Raw genomic sequence first — 6,784 nt, forward strand, 5'->3', positions numbered from 1 at the left:
AAAAGGAAAGTACTTTGATGAAAGGTTTCGGGCGGGATTTTGATTTATCTGTATCTGGTAGTCATTTTGTTCTCTATGATATTATTTTGCAATGATGTTAGTTTTGAGAGCAAAACAATTTCGCAATATTCGTAATCATTTTCCTACAATTTTCCAGTTGATATCCATATTCACCGTTCAAGTCAATAAACCGGCATGATATTCAGTTCGTATCTTCATTTCAAACTAATATTCAGAGTCCAAAGGAAAACCTTAATAGTTAGGAAAGTACCCGTAACTACGACGCGACGCTTCATTTGATATCAGATGCGTAGCGGTGGTTCTGCTTCTGTTCCTGGAGCTGAATCCTATAATGGAGGTCCATCCCATATATCCTACCGGCAATCAACATCTACGTATAAGGAATTGGTAACTATAACGTAATTTTTAAAGAAAAAGCCACGTGTTTTACATACTCCTAAGTTAATTACAGCAGCTTATATAAGCTGTAGGCAAAAAGGCCACCTCAGATGCCCAGTAAATATATTTTTATTTCGCCCATATTTATTCACTAGTACGAAAACAGCAAATATGAAAGAACTTGTGCTTGTTTATAAATAGTAAATGTAGTATTTTGGAGTCATGTGGTAACCAAAAAAGTTGTGGCAAAATTACTATCTTCGCCCAGGAAGCAGAGTTAAAGTGTGCGCGTACGTCGATAACTTTACTCTCAATACTGGTTTCTATGTGTTAACCGTTTGGTAGCGGTTAAAAATGCCGTGGGCTCGGCGTTTTCCATGTTTTGAAACGTCGTTGCGTAATACAAACCGGTCTCGCGGCAAGCCGGCTTTAGCTTCGAGCTCCATATAATAGATCTTCAATAATAACATCTGTGGTGCTATTTTCAAATGTATTGAGAGAATAGGAAGAAAGAGAATACGCACTGTTCGCCCTACCAAATATGTAGAAAACCTATAAATTAAATTCGAATCCAATTATTGTTGCGAAATAAAGACCCTTAATTCCTTATATTATAAATATTACAAATGCAAAAGTAGCTCTGTTGTCTGCTTAAACAGCTGAACCGTTGTGATGAAATTTTATAGGTATAGCGATAGTTCTGAGGCCGGGGTAAGGACATAGGATAGTTTTTATCATTATTCCACGGAGACGAAAACGCGGGTAGCTACACTAGCTAGTGCGTGATAAAGATACACATATGTAAAATGCCAAAGTTGTATTAATTACAATAGAATCTAATATGTAAAGTCTAATGACGTTCAGATACCTATCGACATATTTAAATACGCTGTAATTTCATGTCTTAGTATAAGATTAGGTAGGTACAGAACATATATTTATCCTTTTACAATGGATTTGTCTGCTCGTGACCTTTATTTTATTAGCCTATAAAATCTTACAGCGCACAATCCTTTTCATGGCCAGCTTTGGAAGGAGACCAAGAATAAGATATGGGATGAGTACTGCAGTAAATAACGCAAGGAATAATTCATTTAAACGCAATTTTGGAAACCAATCAATATAATACATATAATTTAATCATGTTTTTAACAAATATTAAAAAATAGAGTTGATCAAAGACGCCAATCGTAAAATTGGATGAGTAGGGATTACGAAGGCAGTTGGATTATGATTGTTATTGATTGGGTGAGGAGGGATGACAGACGGGTGAGTTGATTTTTACAGGCTACTACTACGTATTTTATATTGTAATAACAAATCAAGCTATTTCATCCCTTACTACGGGATGAGCTGGCATTTTCTTTCGTATTTATCTTTAAAGCTATGAAATGGAACTACACAGAATCATCAAAAAAACTAAAATTCAAACGAGCGAAACATTTATTATGTATAAAAATCAGTTTGCCACAGGTAAAAATAAAGTTTTATCGCGGTTTGAATGTCAGTTTTGTCCCTAGTCACCCCATTTTACGATACGTAGTCTTACTAAGATGGCATATACACAATCTGCTTCACGGATGGCTCGAGAAGAAGCTCAACGAAACTAGCAGGAGCGGGCATTGTGATCCCTAAACTGGGAGAAACAGTATCAATATCACTGGGTAGATATGCTAGCGTGTTCTAAGCTGAGGTATGTGCAATAGCGCACTGTGCACGTATAATCAAAGAGAGTGTGAAGCAAGAGGGTGCTGTTGTAATATATACCGACAGCCAGGCAGCACTGAAGGCACTGAAGAAAATATCAGTCACCTCCGCTCTCGTGAGAGAATGTAGAGAGGAGCTAAACTCGATAGGCAAGCAAAGAAGTGTCACGGTAGCATGGGTGCCGGGGCACCAGGGAGTAACAGGAAACGAGAGAGCAGACGAGCTGGCGAGGATAGGGGCGGAGACGGAGTACATGGGTCCGGAACCGGCTCTGCCTATGTCAGCGGATGTCACGAAGGGAGTCATAGAAAAGGTAAAAGAAATGGAAGCACAGAGAGAATGGGAAGAAGAGACTAGCTGCAGACAGTCTAAGATGATGGTCAAGGGCATTGATCACAAAAGAACCAGGTATCTTCTGAAACTAGATAAGAGCAGTCTGAGAATATTGACAGGTATCATTACTGGTCACAATACTCTCAACAGACATCTCAAGGTAATGAAAATAAATAGAGACGCCTGCAGCTCCAACTTCAGGGAATTGGGCTGAATGAACGCAAAACGCGATCGACAGCCCGCCTGCTTCCGGCCGGGCGTCCCTACACTACATCTACTACATCTACTAAGATGGCATATACATACTTAGTCGAGACATTGGGACCAGTTTCGCCGTGACAGGGTGGCCTAGGGGTTCATGGCGTTACACGGTTAGCAAAAGATGCCGATTCGAATCCGGTTTCGCCACTGGAGGGCTTCGTCACTTTTTCTTTAATATATGACATCTATTTCAGTTTATAATAATTCATTTAATTTAAATTGTTCACGTTTGACCTAGAACACATCTTACATTTTCCATTAAAGGAAAGCAGAGCAACAGAGTATGAGAGATACAGCGACTGAGAAAACTATCTATTGAATACAATAGGAATAAGCCATTTGCTATCGCGGCGAAAAGAGGCTTTACAAAAAGACAAGAAGTGTCAGGGGGTCTAGCCAAGATGACAATCAGACATCGACAAACGCCAAACATTAAGTAAAAACCGAACAAGCGCGAGTCGGCCTCGCCCACCGAGGGTTACAAAATTAACAATATTTTATTATTATTTCTTATACATTTATAGTTTTCAGACTTTTCCTTGTATTTGTAGTATAAGACGATATTACTTGCAAAATATCATACTTCTAGATCAAAGGGAAGTACCCTATAAATTTTGATTCCCTTGAGAATATCGAAATATACGTTTTTTGCGGCATAAATGGACGTATCTTTTTTGTACAGTCAAGTGTAAATATATAGGTGTACACATGTTACACAAAAATATGTCCATAGCATCTTATTCCAGTGTAATAAGAGCGTAGTACCATATTTATGAGACGATTCTCTCGATACATATTTTTGCAGTTGACTGTACATTAACATAGACAGTTGTTTGGTACAACTTCAAAGAACTGTAGACCTGAGTATATGGTTTTAATTTCAACTCGATACCTCCACGCGTTCCCGAGATAAAGGGTCTTGAGCTTGACAGACAGACAGCCGGACGGACAGACGGACAACAAAGTGATTATATATATAAATTATTTTAGATTCCCTTGGCGTTATCTATCAACGATTTTCAACTTGGTTACAGAATGGATGTTTAAGTCATTTTTAACACCCCGCCTGGTGAGGAGTAGTTAGTTACTTATGTTTCTGACGATAGGTATCGTGTACGTGTGTACGGTCGAGGAAATTGATTCTTTAGCAATTTGCGGTTCAAGTAAATTTGTTGTACTTACTTATGCTTAGAGCTGTCCAATGTAAAGTGAACCGTAAACTGCTAAAGAATTAATTTCCTCGACCGTACTTACATGTTTACAATTTTACGTTCAAACTGTCAACGAGTTTATTGATTCTTTTTATGTAGGTACGTGATCAACAGTTGACAAAATAATTAGGTGATGATTAAGTAAACAGACGGTCATGGCAAAACTATAAGTATTTCTTGTTTACTATGAAACCAGTAGTTATCTGGAACAATGGTCTAGTTGTTATCTAATTATAGTTTTTGAAATGAAAACCTCTTTAGCGGCGCTGTGCACTTTTTGTGATGGGGAAAAAATGTTGAACTCGCGACGACACGTTACGTGACCGACAGATTCGTCAGATTGAAAATTCGTAAGACGGATATCTGATCAAAAAACTGTTACAATTAAATAATTGTAATAGTTCTGATGTGTTACATTTTTAATGTAAGTAATAGGTATAAATAGTCATGTTTGTGTACGATAGCGCAAAAAATGAATATTGTGTTTTACCACTTAAATGAAAAACTTCTTTAGCGGCGCTGTGCACTTTTTGTGATGGGGAAAAAATGTTAAGCTCGCGACAGGTCACGTGACGACGTGACCGACAGATTCGTCAGATTGAAAATTCGTAAGACGGACACGTGACCTGATCGAAAAACTGTTAAAATGTCATTGAAGCCAGTAGACCGCCGGCGCGGCGTAAGAGAGGGAGTATTGTATTTTACCACATAAATGATAGTACTTTTATACTGATAATTAAAGCAATTCGTGCAAAATTATTCCCTAACCATAACAAAATATCAAAATTGCACAACGTTAATATTCAAGTTTTCACTTCTGCCGGCACTCCCGGAGTGCAGCCCGTTGTTTTTTTTGTTTCATTTCCATGTTATTACATTTTACTTATTGGTGCAAAGTCTGTTGCATTTAACCATAGTAAAAAAATAAATAATATATACTAACGGTAATAAACTTACATAAATATACTATAATTAAATATACATACATACATATCTGACGACCAGTTTGGCCTAGTGGGTAGTGACCCTGCCTACGAAGCCGATGGTCCCGGGTTCTAATCCTGGTAAGGGCATTTATTCGTGTGATGAGCATGGATATTTGTTCCTGAGTCATGGGTGTTTTCTATGTATTTAAGTATTTATAAATATTTATATATTATATATATCGTTGTCTAAGTACCCTCAACACAAGCCTTATTGAGCTTACTGTGGGACATAGTTAATTTGTGTAATAATGTCCTATAATATTTATTTATTTATTTTATATTAATTATGTACCCAGTGCAAAAAATACTATGACTACGATGGACAATTAACCAGAGAGCTTGTCGAAAAAGTGCTTGCGTAACATGCGCTTAAACGAGAGCTTGGTTTGAGCCTGTCTGATGTTGAGTGGGAGATCATTCCAAAGCCGGATCGCCTGAACGGTGAAGGAGTTAGAGACAAAACCAGAACGATGGCAAGGAACAGTAAGCTTGAGACTACGGGACTCGCGAAGGGTGCAACCTGTTCGGGCAGTTATAAAATGAAATTTGGATCTGAGATAGTCGGGTGCTGTTGGATCGAATAAAACAGAGTATAGTGTGCACAAAATTCGCAACGATCTACGTTCACGAACAGGGAGCCAGTCAAGCCGACGGCGATATGCAGATATGTGGTCATATTTACTGAGTCCGAAAATAAATCTGATGCTATTATTAAGAAGCCGATCTAGTTTGTTCAGAGAAACTTGTGTGATATTCGTGTAACATAGGTAATACAAGAGCCTGAACAAGGAGAACCTTAGTACCAATCGGAAGGAAGTGCTTAAGCCGGTATAAGGCTCTAAGTGTGTTATTGACCCGGCGACATACGTCCGACACCTGCGGGTCCCACGTCAGGCCGCTGTCAAGAATCAACCCCAGGTTCCTCACCTGCGATGCCAGTGGTACAGGAGTATCCTCGTACACAACAGGAGGCAAGTGAGCAAGGTCGGCCATGGAGAGTAAGCGGGGACTTCCTAGAACAATAGCCTGGCATTTGGACGGATTCACTGAAATGCCGAAACAACGGGACCAAGCAGAGATGCGATTCAAGTCCTCGTTGATTTTCGCTATAGCAAAACCCAGATCGTTAATACTACTATGGGTGTACAATTGCAAGTCATCGGCGTAAAGATGGTAAGAGCATGCAATGTGAGACGCAATCAAATTAATAAAAATGGAAAAAAGAAGTGGAGATAGTATGCCTCCCTGCGGAACACCAGACGTGAGGTCACACCAGTCGAAAAATGCATAACTGTCAACGCGAACCATCTGACGTCGATCTTGAAGATATGAGGCAAACCATTCAGCCGTTGATGACGGGATATTTAAGTGATTCAATACAGCCAACAAGAGGTCGTGATTAACTGCATTAAATGCGTTTGAAAATTCAATCAAGACCAAAACCGTCAGCTGCGTTGACTCCATAGCTAACCTCACATCTTCAACGATCTTAAGCAATGCCGTGGTAGTGCTGTGGCCTGGACGAAAACCTGATTGAAATGGAGTGAGGACATGGTTGGAGTAGATATGAGCAGATAGTTGTTTGTGTACAATAGCTTCCAAGACTTTAGACAAAAAAGGGAGAATAGAGATGGGGCGAAAATCTTTTAGTGTACTGGGGTTAGAAACTTTTGGCAAAGGAATAATATGTGCTTTACGCCACAAGGACGGAAAAACCCTAGTTGACAGTGAGAAGTTTATAACATGGGTTATAATTGGGAGAATATATTCCAAAATGCTCATCATCTGTTACCAATGTAAAAGAGAAACTTGTATTAGAGGGGCAGGGCAGGATGGATATGAGAGAGAGACTGTGAGATTTAGTGACAGGATCTAATGTGGTCGATT

The sequence above is a fragment of the Cydia pomonella genome, chromosome 16 (genome assembly GCF_033807575.1).
Source record: "Cydia pomonella isolate Wapato2018A chromosome 16, ilCydPomo1, whole genome shotgun sequence".
In the NCBI taxonomy this organism is placed as follows: Eukaryota; Metazoa; Arthropoda; class Insecta; order Lepidoptera; family Tortricidae; genus Cydia; species Cydia pomonella.